This window comes from Hyperoodon ampullatus (assembly GCF_949752795.1).
Source record: "Hyperoodon ampullatus genome assembly, chromosome: 2".
Classification (NCBI taxonomy): Eukaryota; Metazoa; Chordata; class Mammalia; order Artiodactyla; family Ziphiidae; genus Hyperoodon; species Hyperoodon ampullatus.
The window spans coordinates 4,948,780-4,970,463 of record NC_136915.1 but is presented as its reverse complement, the minus strand read 5'-3'; the positions used below and the strand labels follow the sequence as shown (position 1 = coordinate 4,970,463).

Below are 21,684 nucleotides of genomic sequence, written 5' to 3'. Positions count from 1 at the left end.
GGCTTTCTCTTTCCTTCCTTTAACCTATCAAATTAAATCTATATGTTTAAATTTCCTAAGTGAAAAAGTATAATTGAGGGAATGGGCTCCAGGGTCTGGCTTCAAGTCCCAGCTCTGTCATTTACCTAAACTTCAGTTTTCTCAACTGCAAAATAAGCAGAATCATATCTACCTCGTGGGATTACAGGAGATGACAAATTTAAAAGACTCAGCCGAGGGCCTGGTACATAATAAGTGATGAGGAGGAGGAGGGGGAGGAATACGGTGATGGTGACGATGATGGGGAAGACGGTGGTAATGAAGATGGACTCTCTCTGGTTTACAGACAAAAGCTGATCAATACGTGGAAAGCTTGGTGGCTAAGAACTCTGCTCACAGCCCACATCCATAAGACAGAACTCTCCTTCCTCCCCCAAGCCTCAGGTCCTGCAGGCTCAGCAGATGCAATCGTGCATCCTTACTCATCAAAGAGAAGGTCAGAGGAAACGAGCCCCTCCCTGTGTCAGCTCACATTCACAGAAACCTCATCCCCTCGTGCCCCCATCCACAGGCATCCACCTCCAGCCACCGGCAACACAAGGCGCCGTCAGAAACACTCAGCATCATCTCTCCCTTGTATCCCAACTGCTAATCCAGTTATTGTATTTTACTTTCAGTGGCAATTCCATCTCTTTGTACTAAATCCCACCACATACAAAACGTTGAGTGGCTTCTCCTGATAAGAAGAGATACAGCCGGAATATTGCCACATTATGTACTGCCTATTATCTGGGCTTTTCTTGTCGAAAATTGCATCATCTTAGGTGCCGGTTAATGGTACACACTCCTGACAGCCAAGCCAGGTTCCCCCTGACCTGCCCTCCACGAAATCGGACACATTTCACCCAAGTCGGAGCGCTGCTGCCTTTCCCGGGGTTTCACTGTCCAGAGGCTCCAACAGAAGACAAACAGGAGGGCAGTTCTGTGGATCATCCTCTAGGCTCAGGCTCACCTCTCCAAATGGCTGGACCTCTCACAGACACAAGTCAGAAGCACACAGGGGCTGCCCGGGAGCCAGGAGGCCAGGGCTCCAGTCCCAACTTCCCACCGTGGGAGCCCCGGCGCCTGTCCTCTGGACTCTGTCCTCCTCTGGGGAAGAAGAGGGTCCAGCCAGGGCCTCTCTAGGGCTCCTCCTGTCTGAGACGCTTCTCCAGAAACATGAGCATCCACCTTCAGCTTCACAGTCTAGGGAGGAAAATCATTCTTTTCCACTGAGAAAGGCCACGGAAAAGTTTACTTCTTGCAAATGTTTTCTTTACAAAAGCCAAATCCCAGAGCTGATACGATGTGGGGCAGATTAGACAATTAAAGCAGGTGCACAGAATACAAATCTGCATTTGTTCGGCTGGGGCTCGAGAAGATCGCCACCCTTTCCTCCCACAAGTCAATTTACTCAGAGCTAGCAGCCTTCGCTCCAGATAAGCACATTGACTTTAAAATAAAGTGTGCGCCAACAGCTGCAGCCCTGTGACTGGAGCAGGCAGAGATGTGGCATGGAATGATAATTAAATATATTTTCATCATCCGTCATTTTTTTTTTGCTGCAGGTGCCAGGGTAATAAATCTGGACTCGCCTCTTTTGTCAGCTGGCAGTGAACACATTTTAACATGAAATCTCCTGGGAGGAATTAAGAGTCACTTGGCCTTGTAAAGGAGAAAGGGTTTTACTTCCAAACTGCCAAGTGGGGAGCTCACAGCTGATTGGTTTCATAATACTTTATTATTTGACAATATATATGCCCCAGGTTGTATTTCAGAATACCACACCTATGGGATAACCAGTGCTCCAGGAGATTTGCCATCCCATTCTAGAATAAAAACTTATTTTGGGAGATTTTCACCGTTATTACTTTTTATGAATCCCAAATTTAATGTATTATTGACTAGGTAGATTCCAGTATTTTAAAACTTTCCCTCTGTTCTTTCAATTCCCCAACAGCCTTTCCCCCCACCACCACCATAACACACTGCAGGGAAATCTGCTGCCTTTGCTGCCTGTCGTGTGAGTTAAGTGCTTTCGATTGGCTAAGGAGTTTGGATGACTTTTTTATTTCGACAGTTTAACAGCTCTTTCTCCCCAGGGGCAGGCCCTAGTGCACAGTCCTCAGAAAAGCGCACTGAAATGGCCCATCAGAGCTTCCTCGAAGCCTTTCCCTCCTCTCCGACCACACGGCCCCTGCAGAACACCTTCCCTGAAGAGCTGGCCCAGGAAAGCAGAGGGAACGGGACACCTGCCACAGGGCTTCAGGCAGCTCCTGCGGGCCACACACCACCCCTGGAAGGAGGTGAGGGGTTCCACGCACATGTTAAGGCCAGGAACACACGGAGACATGGCCAGCCAGGCAGGGCTGCAGTTACCGAGTCTCCTCCTTCCTCCTCAAAGGAATGTTCTAGAAGGAAATACTTGCCCGGTGCCCACTCGCAGGGTCACCTGTGGCTCCACCCAGGTCGGCGGGCGTTCACACCTGTGGAAACTCTGGCAGGCCACCCGGGCGGATTAAAGCTCCACGTGTACTTTGCAAAAGGAAGAGCGGTTTCCTTGCCAGGACTGACCCAGGACCACAAGTGATGGAAGCTTCCACAAGCATCTAGGAATCTGTCAGGTCTGCATTCCTCAGCAGAGACCCCCCAGCTCAACAACAACAAAGAAAATCACATCTTGACACCCTAAGGTCAGTGCAAAGTGTCTCTGAAAACGCTTTATAAATACTAACACCCTCTCCTTCTACTGACTGCGGTGTCTTCCCACCAGGCCGCTCATTTGACCCCAGAGCTGCCCCGTGTAGGGGGAAGCAGGTGACGACTCCAGAGGAGGGAACCCACAGAGAATACAGTGTGAGGCTGGATCCCAATCACGATCCCAGCAGGCTTTGTTTTAGAAATGGGAGCCAATGCTAAAGTCCATATGGAAGCACAAAGGACCCAGAGCTGCCAAAATGCTCTGAAAGAGAAGAATGAAGTTGGAGAGTTAACATGGCTTTGATTCTAAGGATTTTAAGATTTATTATAAAGCTACGGCAGTGAAGTCAGTGGGTTTGGCGTGAAGACAGACAACCGATCACTGAAATAGAACAGGGTCCAGAAACAGACCCTCATACTTGTGAACGAATGATTTTCCATAAAGCAGCAAAAGGCAACTCAGTGGAGAAGCGGGAGGCTTTCCAACAAATAGTGCTGGAATAACTGGACATCCACATGCAAAAAAAAAAAGAAAAATGAACCTCACCCCATATACAAAAATGAACTCAAAGTGGCTTATAGACCTAAGTTTAAATCTATAAAATTTTGGTAAGAAAACATAGGAGAAAATATCTGTGACCCTGGGTTAGGCAAAGAATGCTTCGATACAACACCAAAAGCATGAGCTATGAAAACAAAATGATCCATAAATTGGGCTTCATCAAAATTAATTTCTGTTCTTCAAAAGATACCATTACGAGAATGAAGAGAAGTCACAGACTAGAAGAAAATCTTTGTAAAGCCTATATCTGCTAACGGACTTTTTCTAGACTATATATAAAGAACTCTCAAAACCCAAAAATGAAAACACAGATAACCCAATTTTTTGGAAATGGACAAAAGATTTGAACAGATATTTCACCAAGAAGACACAGGGATGGCAATTAAGTGTGTGAACATCATTAGTTATTAAGGAAATGCATATTAAAACCACAACCAGGTGCCACCAACCACCTACTAGAATGGCTGAAATTAAAGCAAATCCAAAACGAAAGCAGACTCGCAGACACAGAAAACAGACTCGTGGTCGCCAGGGGGCGGTGGGGGTGGGGGGGAGTGTGGGAGTCTGAGGTTAGCAGATGCAAACTGTTACATATAAGATGGATAAACAACAAGGTCCTACTGTAGAGCCCAGGGAGCTATAGTCAATAGCCTGTGGTAAACCATAATGGAAAAGAATAGGAAAAAGAATGTATATATATATGTATAACTGAATCACTTCGCTGTACAGTAGAAATGAACACAGCATTGTAAATCAACTATACTTCAATAACATAAATCTAAAAAAATAATAAAAAGAAAGCGAATGACCATACAAAGTGCTGGCAAGGATGTGAGGGGACTGGGACTCCCATGCCCTGCTGCTGGTCGGAATGTAAAGTGGTACAGCTGCTGTGGAAAGCAGTTTGGCAGTTTCCACATGATCCGGGCTTTCCACTTCTAGGTATTTACCCAAGAGAAGAGAAAGCATACGACCATAAAGAGATTTGCACACGAATGTTCATATCAGCTTTATTTGTAATAGTCAAAAACTGGAAACATGGGCTTCCCTGGTGGCGCAGTGGTTGAGAGTCCGCCTGCCGATGCAGGGGACACGGGTTCGTGCCCCGGCCCGGGAAGATCCCACATGCCGCGGAGCGGCTGGGCCCGTGAGCCATGGCCGCTGAGCCTGCGCGTCCGGAGCCTGTGCTCTGCAACGGGAGAGGCCACATCAGTGAGGCCCGCGTACCGCCAAAAAAAAAAAAAAAAAAAAAAACTGGAAGCAACCCAAAGGTCCATCCACAGGTGAATGGACAAATCACCTCCTATCCACACAGTGGAACACTGCTCTTCGATAAAAAGAAATGAACCGATACCTGCCACATGGATGAGCCACCAAATAATTGTGTGGAGTGAAAGAAGGCAGACGGAAAACAGAGTGCAGACTGTATGGTTCCATTTCTACAACACTCTAGGAAATGCAAACTAACTATGGTGACGGAAAGCAGAACAGCCGTGCCAGGGAAGGAGGCGGGGCTGACCTGGAGCGAGGAACTACAAAGGGGTCCAGGACACTTCTGGGGGGGCTGGGCATTTCATTCTCTTGATCTGGTGATGGTGATGTCAAAACCCACCAAGCTGTATGTTTTAAATATGTGCAGTTTATCATATGTCGATGATGCCTCAATGACGCTATTTTTAGATAAAGACTAAAAAGGTGAAGGGGGCCCCTGGAGCTGTTTGAGGAGGCCCCCAGGATGTGTGCGTGCTGTGAGCACGGAAAGGAAAGAAAGGGGCCAACAGGAGGAACGGTAATTTGCCCGTGACTCGTGGAGGAAAAGCGTGCATCAGAATTCATTCATTCATTCAGTAAATTGGTGTTCCGAGCCCTGAGGACACAGAGGAAAATATGGTTCTTCTCCTGAAAGAAATTGGGACAAGAACCCTGACAGGTGGGTGCATCACTGTTGCGTATCTTGGCCATAAATTCGGACCCTGTGTGCAGGTGTGCAGTGCGAGTGCACCGCCAGGCTCCCAGTGGACTGACTTTAGACAAATCACACAAACACTTTGTGCCTCAGCGTCCTCCTCTGTAAAATGAGGATAACAGTCATATCCATCCTACAGGGTTGTTATGATTCAATCAATTAATATCTGTGTGATTCTTAGAAGGAGGCATCGTAAGCACTCAGTGCAAGAGCCATATTTGGTGCTCTAATTATCACTGCTTTTATGACTAACCCATCTCAGAGACACCCACCAAGATGCAAAGATAAATCCAGGTGCTGAGATAAATGACTGATTCTACTTGTCTGTCTCTCCTTACTTTTCCTCATTAAACATGTATTACTTCTAAAGTGAAAGTTTTAAGCAAACGCAAATACACAAATGAACAAATAATCTAGAACACTCGACAACTCCAGTAGGTACTGGCCCACACCCCCTTTGAACAAGCTCCCTATGGGTGCTCAGCCCGCACCCTCCCTCCTTCCTCAGACATCCTAGAAGTCTCCCTGCAAAAGCCCCGACCAGAACCTTTATCTGCAGCAGGTTCACAGGTGGGAGGTGTGAATAGAGGTTTTTCTTGGCCCCCCGCTTCCTTGTAGCCTTTTACGAGAATCAGACTGAGGGCATCTCTGCCCCAGGCAAGGGCTGGTGCGTGGAACAGAGAACAGAAGAATCAAAGCCATGTGGGGCGTGGTCCCACCTGCTCCCACCCTGGCGACAGGTGACATGAGGACCCCAGAGAGGCCCACCGTCCCCAGCAGGGGTCTTCTTCCTTACGTGGTGCCAACGGCATGCACCCTATGCCCCAGAGAAGAGAGAGGGCTGCTGGGGGGCGGGCAGCAAAAGGGTCCCTCAGCCCCCAAGAGGGGCATAGAAGCAGCTGAGGAAACCTGGCCCTGGAGAGGCCAGGGGACAGGGGGCAGAGCAGTGACCCATACAGGGTGGCAGCCAGGAACCTGAGGAAACGGCAGTAACTGAGGGCCAGACCCCTCCCTCCACCTGCCCCTCGCACACCGACAAACCCGGTGGTGGTTTAGGGGCAGCTTTAAATGTGCGGAGAAACCCCAGAATTAAATGAGATTATGTTTCTGCGTCCTGGTGGAAGGAAGGATTGAAGTAGAAACTAAATTCCATATTGGAGAGACAGACAGACAGACAGCTCCGTGTCGCATTCCCTGCGCTGTGGCCTGAGGGCGGTCTCTGTCACGGACTTGTCCGCGGTCACCACCGGCTGAGGGTTTGTCTTCAGCGGATCGAAGCTACAGGAGAGGGCCTCTGGGAAGATCTGGAAGCTTCCAGAGACCCACACAGGCATGTGAAGCCCAGCAGAGACAACTTCAGTCTAAAGTGTGGTCCCCCCACCAGAAGCTCACAGCTGAGTGAAGGGGACAAACGTCACAAGAACGGAACAAGGACGGCCTTGGGAGGGTGACCACGGAGTCCCCAAAGCACTCACTGACGGACTCATGTCGTGTCGTGAGGGTTTCCGTCCATCCTCCATGAGATGAGAGAAGGGCCAATGCAACACGTCCCCAATAAAGCCAAATTGATTTCATCTGAAGAACTGTCCCTCATCCGGAGACTATGTCCTTCCAACTTCTCTGTTCTGAAACGCCGATGATATATGGTCGCTGGAATTTTTCAAAATCTTACTTGGCAAAATTCAAAGTTGGCGACCCTGAAAGTCCTTTCCGTTAAAAAAGTTCCCGGCTCTGAGAAAGCGCTGGGTGCCGAGAAAACAGCACGATGCAGACGGGGTCTCTGCCGGGGCTGAGCCATGGGGACTGAACAGAGGGGCTGGGGGCCTCCTTTAGACGGGGGCTCACGGACGGCCTTTTGGGGAAGCGACGTTTAAAGTGAGACCAAAATGAGCTGCGGCGGCATGGGAACGGCTGAGGACAGAGAGGCCGGGGGGAGGCGACAGCAAGAGTAAAGGCCCCGAGTGACAGGAGCCGGGTGAGATCCTGGAACTGACCCAGGCGAAGGAGGGAGGGTGCAGTGGCCGCAGCTGGAACGGCAGGGAAGGGCCTGTCTGGGAACAAGGCAGGCAGGGGCATCTTCCCAGGAGAGACGGAGGTAATCAACTCTTCCCTGGGAGGGTTAAGATGGGGAAGGCAGGCGGGAGTAAAGGTGAAGAGGAGGGGCTGTGTGAGAGCAGGAATAGCCCAGAGGACCTGGGGTGAAGAACCCATTTAATAAGATGCAGCCCTGCCCACCTGGTCTACCATCGACCTAAGACATACGCACCTGCTGAACAGGAAGGTACAGACACCTGGTTCCCCCTCTGATGCTTGCAAAGTGAGCACAGCACTTTAGAAGTCTTTTCAGACTCGCTGTCTTGTAAACCGAGTGGTTTGGGGAGCTCCCAGCCCGTTGAAGCAACGGATTTCAGTCCTTCAGGCAGAGGAGAGGACACGTTACCCACCGAAACAACAAAGGGAATTGTCAGCTCTGAACGGCTGGCGTGATTTTTGTTAGTGTCAGCAGCATGGCCGCAGATCGGACAGCATTTTGTGCAGAGGGAGGGTTTTTTCTTTTCTTTTCTTTTCTTTTTTGCGGTACGCGGGCCTCTCACTGTTGTGGCCTCTCCCGTTGCGGAGCACAGGCTCCAGACGCGCAGGCTCAGCGGCCATGGCTCACGGGCCCAGCCGCTCCACGGCATGTGGGATCTTCCCGGACCAGGGCACGAACCCATGTCCCCTGCATCGGCAGGCGGACTCTCAACCACTGCGCCACCAGGGAAGCCCCAGAGGGAGGGTCTTCTGAATCCGGGGCCTGGGTTCTTCCTCGAGTGTGGAGAAGATGCCCCTCCAGACCCTCACCCCTTGGCTGATGGCCAGGCAGGAGGAGAATGAAATGCAGAGGGAGGGAGCGCAGGGAACACCCCTTCCTGTCCGGAGAGACTGGGGAGGGGCCGAGAGGGAGGACTTAGGTGGGCACGAGACCCTTGTCGTCTCTCCCGCAGGCACCACCCCCCAGGTGCGTACCAGGAGTCTGAGACCTGAGGGTCAATGATCCGCTTCCTGGGTAACAAGGAGGAACCAAAGCCCCTAGGAACACGGTTCCCAAACTGTGCACCCAGGCACCCTGGAGAGCCTCCGAGAACTCATGAGACAGCAGGATATTTTAAGTTATTGAGCGAAACAAGCAATACTAAATATCTGTCGGACCCCTGTCAGACACGGCTGGAATAACAGTTTCACCGTGAGATGAGCCTACGAGCCTTTTGAGGACATGATATCACTGTGAAGCTGAGTTTTCAGTGATTGCTGAGATAAGAAGGAAGGACCCGGAAAAAATCTGGATGGAACAGGAAGTGGGGTTGGCGGCACCCAATCTGACTCCGGGATTTGAAAAGCTGTCCGGCCCCCGATGGGCACACATATCCCATTAGTAAGTAACTGGGTAATTTAAGAATGAAATAAAAAATTATGAGTATGATATTTTCAAGCAGCTGTTGTTAGGACACAAATATTTATTAAGGCGTTTGGATCTAACTGCTTAATAAACAGAACTGTTAGGTATTCTTTGAACTATTAAGTATTCTTAATAAACGGAACGGTTAAGTATCCTTAACGGAACCATTAAGTATTCTAGGGATGCCATAAAAAAAAAAAAAGAAAATCACTGAGGCAGTCGGGGTGCCAAGAACCAAGCAAGTTTGGAAACTTCTGCTCCAGAGCAGGTGGATGGACGAGAGGGACAGCAATCGTGGATGACAGACCGCCTGGGGCTCACACTCAGGCTGCCGGGTACGGATCTGAGCAACTGGCTTTGGAACAACTGGTTTCATCCGCTAATAACCCTCTTTGCCTTGGAGAGGAATCAGCCCCTACACAGGAGGGTGCAGAACTCTGCTGGGCACAGAGCAGGGGACCAGCGAGTGGTGACTGTTGATTATTCTTATTATCATTATTACCTTTATTATGGACGTGATACCCCTAGGAGGCGGGGGCACAGAGAGGAAATAAGTCCCCCGCAGCTGTTCAGACAGTGAGGGGAGGAGCCCCCCAAGACCTGCCCCCTGGTGGACAGACACCCCCAGCGGGCGGCTTAGTGCCCCATGACCTGCGGACCCCAGCGCCTCGGTGGGAGAAGGCAGGAAGGCTGAGGCCTCTGATGGTCAGCATGCGGAGGCCACTTTGGAAGGGGCCTTGGAACGCTGAGAAGATAAAAGTGGACGAGTTCCACCTCCGGGGCTGCCTCCCCAGAGGCCAGATGGGCCGGTGGCTCCTGGGGCTCATCCGTCCAGCCTTTCTGCAAGCAGCACCCAAGGAGCCACCTGTGGAGTGCAGGGACACCCTCCCTCAGCCACCACCAGGTCACGAGTACACACCCCTCCCCAAACCCCAAGGGGCAGGGGGAAGTGGGGGAGGGGCTCTCCGAAAGACTGAACAGGGACCCAAAACATCCAGGCAGAGAGGGGTTCCCTCAGGGGCTGATACAAGCCATTCGACTACACTCCCAGAGTGGACCTAAAATCTAGGAGCCCAGCTCTCCCCTCTCAAAAGCAAGGTCAGGCCACACGGAGAGAAGGAGAGAAGCTACGTTTTCTGTGCACACACGGGGCACAATGTAAGTGGACCGGTGACCCTGCAACACACGGGCCGAGACATCAGAGACGGAGGACGTGAGAGAAGGTGAGCCCTGGGCTGAGCCAGCAGGGCCCGCCATGGAGTGGCCCACGGCCCCGTTGCCCCAAACGATGGATGAGCGACTCCGAAATTCCCCAAGTCCCCAGTCTTCGGGCACCGGCCACCCTGGGGACCTGCAGCCCCCGAGGGCCCAGTGGGGCCAGGGTCAGACTGTGTGGTCCACTCGCCACACCCAGGAAAGCCAGACTAGGTCTCACGAAGAAAACGCCCAGAGAAATCCGACCACAAGGCAAACCCATCCTGCCAGAGTGCATCAAAATCACTGTTTGCAAGATTTCTATCTGCCCCAGTTGACTGGTTTCAAATCCGAAGTGCTAGATCCCTGGTATAGTAATAGAAAGGGTATTCATAGGCACTCTGGCTTCCAGTAAGATGCAAAAAACTTAGCGCACATTTTTTAAAGTTTATAAATAGCCTCGGAAAAGGAGCTGGAACACGCTTCTTAGTAAATACAGCTGACCCATTTTCCTCATTCTTCACCAGGAATAAAGAGACTGTTACCACGGAAAGTACAGAAGGGTCTAAATATATATTTCCTCCTCACAGGCACCAGATCAGAAAAGCAGCGTCGACACCCAGGAGGCGAAGGAGGGAGAGGCCAGGCCCCCGGTTACCACCCCGCACTTCCAAGGGCCAGGGTGGCAGCGGGTGCCTCTGCGGAGCCCACGCCCCAGGCCTGACTCTCGGCTCCAGCAGCCCTGCTCAAGGTCACGGGGCTCAGCCAGGCCTTCCTTGACCTGCCCCCTCCCCAGCAGCTCGTGTGTCCCCACCGTCTGTCTCCCCAGCTAGTAGGAAACTTCCAGAACGGGGACGTCGCCCCTTGGGTTCACTATTTACACCCATTCCTGGAACGTGGCGTGTGGTAAGTCAACTCTATGAAATGAACGAGGAGGTGACAGCCAGGCCTGCTTGGCCTGTGCTCCCAGCGCCGTTTCTAATCCTGGTCAGCCTCCATCTCCTTTCTATGCGGGAACGTACCCCAGTCGCCCCTTCATCTGCGAAGCTGAAAACCATGCGTGATGGCCTCGGAGGGGGTCCTTGTTTCTGACAACTTCCATACCTTGGGGAACTGTTTTTCCCCCTCCTTTTAGCAAGAGCTGTAGTATGAAACAATTACCCACCAACCCAGCAGGTCTCAGTGATTCAGAGGGAAAGAACAAGGCCTCTGGGCAGTCCGTGGGGAAGGTTAAGTGTGTCTGTCCATCCACTGCTCTGTCCCGGGTGCTGGCACCTCCGCAGACCCACGGGTAGGCGTCTGGCCAGCTTCCCCGGGCACTCATTCACGGCCCCCATGCTTTGCCTAGCGCTGGTGGAAGAGAGGTTTCAGAGGGGCCGCGGGCTGGGCAGAAACGCAAAGCCTTCCCCGTTTTCCCAGGAGTCGCAGGGGACGCGGGGGGCGGGTACGTGGTGGGGCGGCTCTGCAGGACCTCCTGGGGACGGCAACTGTCACCCTGAGCAAACAAGAAGGTTCCCCCCTGAGGCTTCAAAGGACTGAGGTCTCTGGGGTGCCTGCTACCCAAGCAGGGAGACACATGAACAGACACAGCTCGTGGGGCGGAGGCCAGGGGCACCCCAGAAGGCTTTCATGGGAGCCGGGGTCCCTGTGGAGGCAGGACACTGGGCCAGACCCGGGCGGGGCTGGGGCATCACCTGGTGTCCAGTAACTAGGAAACGGTGACGGACATGGACTTCCTGCCCCAGCTGACCCTAAACCCCCCATCTGGGCAGCTCATCCCCACGGAAAGCAACCACGCAGGACCCTCCCCAGGCTGGTGGAAACCTATCTCCCTGCCCCACCTGCCCGCACTTCACCCAGTGCGGCTTGAACAGGCTGCCGGCCCCGTGCTGGGGGCTGGGCTGTGGGCGTCCCCACAGGGCCTGGCCACGTGGCTCTGGGGTGGCCTGCTATTCCTCCTCACCTCCCTGCGAGCCCTTACAGACCTCCCGGACGGGGAGCTGCAGAGCTGAAAGCCAGCAGCCCACGAGCCCACCCCGAGCAGAGGGATTTAATAAGGGTCTGCTGTCATCCCTGCCCACGCTCTGGTCCCGACGGGGTGACACGAGGAGGCCCCCAACCTGATCACAGATACTCGGGGGCTCAGGCTCGTATCCCCCTCACCTCTGCACACCACTAGGCCTGCACACAGCAGGTGCAAGCAGGGCTGCAGGCCGCCTTCTTAGAAAGAGTGAGCGCTTGGAATTCTGCGAGTTTACGCTGTATTCCCGAAGTCTCTGTTCTTTATCAGTTATTCCTCTAGATTAACTTTAATTCATCATCTCACTTATGATCATCAAAGAGCTTACCTGATACTTATTTGATGGAATCGACCTTATCTATGAAATTTACTACTTCAGAGAAGTGCAAGCAGCGACCAGCAAGCGGAAACTGCCCCCCATCACCAGAGAGCCACCTGCTTTATCCTCCACCAGACTTGTTCCTGGAATAGGTAAGGGGACGGGGGATCTAAGGTCCCAGCACCCCAGATTAAAACCTGGCTCTCAGGGGAACTTGGAAGCCGTGGGGTGGCTTTAGAGCATGTCAGCCAACCCTTTGGCATTTCTCCCAACAAGAAGGGTATGTAATTCCCCTCTCCTTGAATACAAGCTCACAGAAGTGATGCCATGTGACTTCATGAAGGCAACACAGCTTCCCCTGGGTTCCCTGTCAGGACTCGCACCTCTAGGGCCCACGTGAGAAGTCTGGCTGCCCTGCCGCTGCCGTGGAGACCACACAGAAGGAGGGAGGCCCAAGGAGCCCCCCGCTGCTCTGCCCCCGGTGGTTTGCATCTTCTCAGACACGGAGTGAGGGGCCCTCCGGACGACTCAGCAGCAGTGGGACCCCAAGTGAGGGCCCCTGGCCCGGCCCAGCCACCCCCAGAACCAGGAGAGGTGATAATAATAAATGATTCTGCGAAGACTGAGGTGACTTGTTATGAAGCCAGAATTAGCTGGAACGATACACAAGCCTTGCTGGCTGTGGGGCTCCAGCCAGACACCTTCCCTCCTTTTGCTCGCCTGAAATGAGGGGACCGGGGACCAGGAACAGATTTTTGCCAGACTTTTCTCTCGGTTTTAAAAAACGAGAGACAAAAAGAAAAAACAAAACAAAACAGGTAAAATGGAACAAATTCTTCATAAAGCTAAACGTATTCCGTTTGAGAAATACTCTTTATCTTCAAATTATGTCCCTCTTATATTGCTAGTATTAGAATATTCTTCCACTTACGAAATGATGATATAGTAGCTGGCCTCTGGCTTTTAATGGCCTCACTTGGTCAAATTAAAACTTTTAAAATTTGACCAGTCTGTGACATCCAAAGTCGGGGATCCACCTGGCCTCAGATCACTTCCATATCTGATAGGCCATGATTTACGAAATTCCCCACAGAAAAGGGGAGCTCCCGTCAAATATACTCCACAAAGCCCTGCCCTGGCTCATCAGCCCAGACACCTGGCTCCGGTCTAACACAGCTCGTTGGTCACACAGAGTTGGTCCTTAACAGGCCTGCAAGCCCTTCCACCCGAGGCAGCCCCCTGCCTCAGGCCCCTGGCGTGCCCACCCCGCTTCTGGGGGTGCCCACTCCTCCCACTGGGCCCTGCAGGGCTCCAGGAACCCTGAGTGGACGAAGAGCCTGAGGCTCAAGCAGAAAGAATTCCTTCAAATCCCAGCAAAAAGGGCCTCGCTTCCTAAGCCCAGTGCCTTCTCCAGCAGCATCTGGCCCATCCGAGGCAGGGCAGCTCGCCCCAGAGAGAAACACACAAACCTCCAGAAAAGGGTGTCTGTCAGCAGATCTGCACTTTCCAAAAACAGCGTGTTTTCAGGTCATGGAACAGAGAGACGCCAGCCAAAAAAACGCTGTGGGCTTGATTTCTGAAACGGTGAAGCCGCCTGGAAGCGTCTGGCCCTCTGACCTTGCAGCCCGGCCAGGTTCACATCCTTTTCTCCCATGCATCAAAGGGTCTGTGGCCATGGAGAGGGAAGGTACAAATCCCTCTAGCCATGGGACGACCACCAGGGTGTCACGGCAGGATTACTGGGCTGGAGCGTTTTCTAACCCTCATGGCATCAGCCACCCGAAAGCACCCGGGAGCCGGCAGCATCCCTCCATGTGCCCAAATCCAGGTGTGAGGTGGCCCCAGGCTGAGGCCCCTGGGGGGAGTCCAGGCTTCCTTGGGAGAGGGTGTGAGCAGGAAAGACTGGTGTTGATGGCTTCCTGATGACAGATAAATACCATTTTGAAGCCACCACAGTATTTCTCGAGCACAAACAGGACACTAAAGCTGAGACGTTTATATATGCAATTGGGAGACATTTATCCTGTGACAACATTCCATTCCAATGACTTTTCTATTGCCACCAATGATTAATGATGTAAATTCTGTCACTTGGGATGATGGATGCAGGGCACCTAAGGGGCCTCGCATAGATTACCCAAACCCCGGCTTCCCATTGGCTCCCAGGACAAAAGTGGCCTGTGCTTCAGAGTCAAGCGTAAATGTAAAGTTCTTTTAGATTAAAAAAGCAGTCTTCTCGTCCAGAAGCGGCCGGTTCAGGACTGGGGGAAAGGCTCCTCTTCCTCAAACATGTTTTCTCTCTTCGGCGTCAGGGCTGCTCCATGAGCTCCAGTCAAGAAGAACTGCATAATTCTTTGCAAAGAGGAGCTGGGAAGGCCTTCGCCACAGCAGGAAAGTTAGAGACAGGCGAGCAGGGCCCAGGGGCTCAGGGGGTCTGGGCTGCCAGGTGCTGGGTCTGATGCAGCCCCACCAACCTAGGTCCCAGGCAGACCAAGCTCCTCCCTCCTTCTCTGCTGTGGTCCTGCTGGGCCACTTGGTCCAGTGACCCACGTCTTCTCCCAGGGCCCCAGGGTCTCTGAGGTCCTGCCATTGTCCTGCACCAAAGAGGGCGTGCAAACGTCCCCCTTGAGAAGGCCTCGCTGCTACTGCTTGGCGGTTCTGCCTCTGTCTCCCCTTAAATGCTGTGTGTCCGGGGCGGCTCCCTGAGGCTCTCCTTCCCTCTCACTCCACTGCGCCCCTTTGGGGTTTCTATCTACTCCCCGAGCTGTAGCTGCTGCTGGCTCCCGAAGCTGTATCTCCCAGGCCCTCCTTGATTCTGAGCTTTACACTCACAGATCCTACTGCCCGCGGGTGTCTCCTAGGGGCCTCCAACCGCAGGCTTCCGTACACCCCGGGGTCCCACGTGGCAATGAACGCGACCTCCTCCAGCCCAGCGGGCCAAGACGGAAGCCCTGGAGCTGTGCTGGCTCCCCTCCGGCCCTCACCCTCCAGGTCGGACTGGATGACCAAGTCCTACAGAGTCCTCTCCTTAACAGTGTCTCGAATCTGTCACTTCTCTCCCACTCTGGCCCAGTTGTCACTGAGATTAATGACAGCAAGTTCAGGGTCTCTGAACAGTTTTCCTCACGTACGGTCTTGCCACCGTGGCCCTTCCTCCGAGCAACAGAAATCGCATCAGCCGCCCGACCCGGGCCCCCTGTTGTCTCCCCAGGCTCGTCACACGCTGGCCACCGCCGTCAGGGCTCCACTCCGCCTGGGGCGGAGACAGCTCCAGCACCCCGACCTCTGCCTCGCTCCACGCTGCACACTCTCTGGACTTTGGGCGGTTTCTCGGACACGCCGTGCTCTCTCTGGATGCCACATCTTCACGGGGCAACTCCACCTGCCTGGAACGATTCCCTCTACCCCGCCCCCTCCACCTGCGACCTCCTGCTCAGCCCCCAGGTCTCAGCTTAGCCATCGCGCAGAGAAACCATCCCTGACCCACCCACCAGACCACACGGGCTTTGCTGTGGGCTCCACGAGTGGTCTGTGACCCTGTCCTCCTATCCCCTGACGCACCGCCCCCTCCCCACGGGGGGAGCTCGGGGACCTCGTCGGTCCTGGCCATCAGCACTCGGCCCGAGCACTTCACAAGGCGTCAGCGCAGAATAAGCGTCCGTTACAGGGTTGCTCAGTGGGGACACCGCGTAGCGAACTTCTCTGCAGGTTGGGCATCTTCCCTCCCACCCCACCGTGAATGCGAAGTCCTTGAGGCCCAGAACTCTGACAAGTTCATTTCTGGACCCCTGGGGAGCCCGTCACAGGTCTTGCACAGAGTAGGTGTTCAGAACATGTTTACGGAGAAACCAGCAGAGAAGAAAGAAAAAGACCTCATATCAAAAGCCCAGGGAACCTAGAAAATCAGTGGCCTCATTCATAAGGCAAAGGCTTAAAAGTTTAAAGACGGAGAGAGAATGGATGTGCAGTGTGCAGCGAACATGCGGGCCTGTAAATCAAGCTGTTGTAAATGCCACGGAGAGAGCGGCTTGGTTTCCCTGCAGAAACGCGGAAAGCAGCTGTAATTCAGAGGTAGGGCGGGCCTTACAGGAACTCGTGGGTCTGGATTCCTGGCACTCCTAACTCAATTTGGCCATCTCTCTCAGCGTCCTTTCTTGGAAAACAGATGCGCTTTCTACTTTGTGATGCCTGGGAAAGGCCTGGCTCTGTGCTGACAGGTGGGGGAGCCCCAGCCAGGGAGACACCCGGAGATTTCTGCTGCCCTGGGGATTCCCACCCGGTGGCAGGAGAAAGCACAGAGGAAGAACGCAGAGACACTGTGTACTCCGGCCCCCTCCTCGACCCCTCCCCAGGCAGCGTGGTCACCTCCGAGGCAGCTGGGTCTGGGAACAGGAGGGCGTTCACAGGACGTGCCCTGGAGATTTGGGGGCTCCACTGCCCACACGCAGCGTGAGGGACCCACCAGAGAGCAACCGGCCACAGACCGGGGTGGGGAGGGGGGCATTGGTCCCACGCCGGCGTCTGGGAGTGGCATGATGCTGGGACCAGACTCTTGGATGTAAGGTGGAGGGCCACCCCGCCTCCAGACCCTGACCTCAGAGAAAGGCTTGGTCAGCAGCAGGGCTGCCTGTTCGCTTTCTCAGCGACCGTACACATCCCTGACTCTATCCCCGTCCCCAGACCAGCGTCTCCCACCATGCCAGTGGCCACAGCTGCTGGAGGGGGAGGCCAGAGGCCCACGGCTGCCTCTGGCTCATTCGCCACGTGGGCCCTCACACCCTGCACAGCACACCACCTCCTCTCGCCCTCAGGCCCTGCCCGTGGACCTGCCTCCAGCAAAGAAAGTCCAGCCCTCCCTCTCCATCCAGGCTGCGCTGGGCTCCCCCACCTTGAAAAGCAAGGTTCGCTCAGCTCTATTCTCCCCATCCCCCCTCCTCTGGCCACTCCTCACCTTCCTGTGAAACTTCTCAAACTGCAGTCACACCGACACCTCCAAATCAGGAGGCTGGGCAGGAAAAGAACTCAGGAGCAAGTCCCCAAGAGGACTGGACAAAGAAATTATGAGATGCAGAAATTCTGAGACCTTCGAAAACTGCTACATTTCTTAGCTGAGTGAATGCACATACCCCACTACAAAAATTATCTTCCAAGTTTGGTTTTTAGGTTCCTGGAGTAAAAGAAGTGAAAAATCTAATTTTTGAAACCTTCATAAATATGTGCATTTTTTTGGATAAAACTACCTAAATGAATCCACTTTTGCCTGACAAAGTAGAGGAATCCAAAGCTCCTGGATTTTAAAAGTGTCCATTAAGGCAGCTTTTCTTTTTTCAAAAAATAGTGAATAGAAAAATAAATCAGAAGGCTTAATTAAGCCCAAGGCCAATAGGAGACAGCCAGGACGAGGCTCCCTGACAAGTCCAGCAAGCCCGAGCAGGGCTGTGTCTCCTACTTTTCTTATTTCTGAAGCAGCTCCAAAGGCGTGCCTTTGAATCGTACAGAATTAGAATTCGGCTGTGTTTTTTTTCCCAGGCAGTACAGTATGTCTTCATTGGTGCTAGAGCAGGCTCGTAAATTAAGATAAAAAGCTGGTGAGCATGTGGGCGCCGGCACGGCAGGGAGCTGCGCGGGGTCGCCATGGCAGAGCTGCAGCAGCTCCGGGTGCAGGAGGCGGTGGGCTCTGTGGTGAAGAGTCTGGAGAGAAAACATCCGGAAGATGCAGGGCCTCACGTTCCGGTGCAGCACCGGCTGTTGTGAGGACAGCCAGGCATCCATGCAGCAAGTGCACCTGTGCACTGAGCGCTGCCATGCACCTCTGGCTCAAGCCCAGGCCCTGGTGACCTGCGAGTTGGAGAAGTTCCAGGACCGCCTGGCCCTGTGCACTATACACTGCAATGACAAAGCCAGAGATTCACCGGATGCGGGGAGAAGAGAGCTTCAGGTGAAGGGGCAGCGGGAGAGCTGCGTGACCACGTGCGTGGATGGCCACGTGAACCTCATCCCAACCAAGACCAAGAAGGTGAAGGAGTCTCTCTCGTCCACTGGGAAATAGCTGTCTGCTATTGGCCATCAGGGCTGAAGGCAGGAATCTATTTAAAAAGAGGAACGGGGATTTGGGTTTTCTAAGGAAATCCAAGGAAAGTTATGAATGAGGAAATTAAGGATGGCAGCACGTTTAAGGCCTATGTCACTTGCCTCTGGACACGGGTTCTTTGTGTGTGAATCCTAGAAAGTGAAAAAAACTGGTGCTAAAATTTGGGTCAGAGATAGCACAGGAGAGTTTCTGTGAGCCTGAATTTCATGTGGCAAGTGCTTATCCTGGCAACAGGGAGTCTCCCCTTGCACCAAACCAGAGCCCTCCAAGGTACCAGATTCTCTTAGTACACAGATACCAGCAGGCTGGCAGGTTCACCTGACCCGCCTATGAGCTGGTGAGGTGTGAGGAGAGCTGTTTCTATTCATTGCCAGCCTCCTGTTTGCCAGAAGGATCACTACAACATGTTCCACAAACTGGAAGTAAAACAAAATCCAGGAGGTCACGAATTTAGAAGGGGAAAGGGGGCTTCTGGGGGTTTGTTTTGCTTGGTTTTGTTTTATATACAAGGACATGACGTTACTTTAAGATGTAGAGTTGGGAGAGGTAGTTTGGATAAAAGCTTTGAAAGGGTCCTTGTGGATATTCATTTCTGGCCGTCAAAGTGTGCATGTGCATTTCTTAAAATTCTCACACATGACATCCTTCAGCCTGGAGACCCTGCAAAAATATAAGAAGTGCTATCACACTGGTAGGGGAAGCAAACCTCCCCTCTGACTGGCAGCCATGATGAGCCCTGAGGCTGTCTGCAGCAGAGTCAGCAGAGTGACAAGACAGTCTTGCACTGACCCTCATCCTTGAAGGGGAAGGGGACTTTGACTGTGCTGTGTGCTAGTCTTCAGGAATGAACAGCGAAAGAGGAATCGTTAGCTGCTTCATTAAGAGAGTTATGAAGTACTGGCTTTGGAAATATCCGGTTTCTATAAAACAAAATAGAATGAAAGCCTAAACCCAGCATTGCTTACTTTGTTCCCTGTAATAACAGAGCTCTGTTGAAACAATCCCTTGGCAACACGAAGGTCAAAGGAGAAAAAGTCAGCAACTCAGGGGAGAGCTGTGACCCCTTTAGAGCAAAAAACGGGACAGCCCCCCGTTACCAGACACCACTTGTGCGACATGCATTGTTCTCGCCCCAGTTCAGGCACCTTATTGTTTTATTAAGGACCTTGTTGCCTTTTTACCAACTTATTACTTGATAATATAGCCTGTCTGTTTGTTTGCTGTATCAAGACTGTGATACATTTTCCTAGTGGTTTGGTTTTAAAAATAAATAAGACAGGGCCTCCCTGGTGGCGCAGTGGTTGAGAGTCCGCCTGCCGATGCAGGGGATACGGGTTCGTGCCCCGGTCTGGGAGGATCCCATATGCCGCGGAGCGGCTGGGCCCGTGAGCCATGGCTGCTGAGCCTGCGCGTCCGGAGCCTGTGCTCCGCAACGGGAGAGGCCATAGCAGTGAGAGGCCCGCGTACCACAAAAAATAAATAAATAAATAAATAAATAAGTAAGACAATTTTTCTTCAAAAAACAAAGCTGGTGGGATGGAGACAAGAATGTGTTCCTGAGGAGGGGAGAGGAAGCAGCAGAACACTGGCCCCCAAGTTGGTGGCTCCTGGCACCTCCCTGGCTAACAGGGGCTCCCCGTTTCCTCAGACCTGCTGAACTGAAAGCCCCGACTTCCGCAAGCCAGGCCTAAGCGGGCTGCATCTCAAAGAGGGAAAGGTCTGTGACCCAACCATGCACCTGTGCCACGCTCCCTATGGCTCTGCCTGGGACCAGGCTCTGAGAAGAGACAGAGAGCACCCCTTGAGGCCTACATCTAGTACCACTGGCCAGAGGCCACAATAAATGGCCACTAGCTAGGCCATCCTAGCTAGTAGCTCTGTGTGTGAATTGCTCTGCCTTAATTCAAGTGCACATTCATTTACTTGAGAACTCAGTACCTGTTAAATATATCAGGTGCTGTCCTAACACCAGAGGCACAACAGTGAAAAAGCCCTGCCTTCTTGCAACGTACGTTCAACTGGGGGAGGAAGGCAGCAACCAGAATCCCTCAGAAATAATCAATTGTGATTATGCTCAGCACCCCCAGAGGCAGTTCAGACCATTTGACAGAGACCCCTGCCCTCCTCTCAAGATGCTGACACGAGCCCTGTGCTCCAGACAAAATGGACTATTCATTTGCCTCCAAATCCACCCTTGCCTGCTCCCATGCCTGCATCTGTGCTATTCCTTCCCCTAGGAAGGGCCCCCTCTTCACCTCTCAAACATCCTACTCTGCCTTCAGAACCGAAATCCATGCCACCTCCTCTGCGAGTCTCTCCTGGTCCCCTCCCCACATCTCCCTCCTCTGCACGTTCCTCAGCTTGGTCTCCAGCATGGAGTGCGGAGCCCGGCACAGCACAGTTTGAGGGGCTCACAGAGAAATGCTCATCCATAAAGCGACTTGAAAACACTCAGGAAGAGAAAGAACAGCATTCAGGGTAGGAAACAGTTAGTGGAAGCTTCCAGGAAGAAGCTGACCTGAGTCTCTGCTGGAAGAAGCTAAGTGGGGTGAGGGAGGAGCAAGGTACTCTAGGCAGGGGCCAGCACCTGGCCAAAAACTCCCGGGGATCAAGCAGGGTGCCGGCCACCAGGGGCAGAATGCCTCCCTTGCTATGATGGCACTGTGCTGGGGAGGGCACCCCAACAAGGATGGGGGTGTGGGGAACCCCAAAGGCAAGTGGCTCTGGGGGGACCCGTAGGCTCCCCAGCAGAGCACTGAGCAACCTGATGGAGTCGGTGTCCAGCTGTGTGGGACTCACAGGTGGGGGGTGTAGGGGACTCAACCTCCCCAAGCATCTGAGCCAGAGGATGTGGCGGCCAGAGCAAAGATGAGGGCTCCAATCTAGAGGCCAAGCGGAGAAACTGGCCCCAGAAGTCCAACCCCTCCTCCATGGCCTCTGTCCCCGGGAACGTTCACACATAGAGAAGGACGGATGGCACTTAGGTCCTTTCAGAGAGGGGGAACTGAAGCATAGATAACGTGACTCACTCAAGGTCATGGCACACTGACGGCAACCTGGGTAGGTCACACCTGTAGCCGGATGGGGTTGCTGGGGAAAGCAGCCCAGCGCTGGCGTTACGGGGCGTGGGCTGGGTTCAAATCCTGCCTCTGACTTACCAGCGGGGTACCTTTGGGCAGGCCACTTAACCTCACGGAGCCCAAGCTGCCTTCCCTGCAAAGTGGGAACAGAAACGCCTCCCCAGCTGCCTGACCCGGTAGTGGGGAGTTTCTGTGACCCATGCATGGCAACTGGCAGTGGCCTGGCTCAGCCCAGAGTGGCTACGACAGAGTATCCCCTGAGCACTGGGGTCAAGTCTTCTGCTGAGAGGGAGACAGT

General features: G+C 53.1%; 1 protein-coding gene and 1 pseudogene across 2 annotated transcripts in view; one reads left to right on the top strand and one right to left on the bottom strand.

The window, feature by feature from the left end:
• CAMTA1 (calmodulin binding transcription activator 1) overlaps positions 1 to 21,684 on the bottom strand; it is a gene marked incomplete at its 3' end in the record, with an annotated part of 904,685 nt that overhangs the window by 756,593 nt on the left and 126,408 nt on the right.
• Positions 17,850 to 18,264, top strand: LOC307069697 (protein FAM136A-like; annotated as a pseudogene). The gene has a single exon. The product of its transcript is annotated as a protein FAM136A-like (transcript).